Below are 306 nucleotides of genomic sequence, written 5' to 3'. Positions count from 1 at the left end.
GCTCCCAGGCCCCGCCACCGCCCCCCATGGAGGAGGGGCCCGAGGAGCCGCTGGTGGAGCTGCCCGGCTCCTTCAGGGAGCTGTTCACCTTCTTCTGCGCCAACACCACGGTGCACGGCACCATCCGCCTCATCTGCTCCAGCCAGAACCGCCTCAAGACGGCGTCCTGGGGGCTGCTGTTCCTGGGTGCGCTGGGCGCGCTCTACTGGCAGTTCGGGCTCCTCTTCGAGCAGTACTGGCGCTATCCCGTCATCATGACGGTCTCCATGCACTCCGAGGGGAAGCTCTTCCCGTCCGTCCTTTGGT

Source organism: Myotis brandtii, unplaced genomic scaffold (assembly GCF_000412655.1).
Source record: "Myotis brandtii unplaced genomic scaffold, ASM41265v1 scaffold334, whole genome shotgun sequence".
In the NCBI taxonomy this organism is placed as follows: domain Eukaryota; kingdom Metazoa; phylum Chordata; class Mammalia; order Chiroptera; family Vespertilionidae; genus Myotis; species Myotis brandtii.
This window is presented reverse-complemented; position numbering follows the sequence as displayed.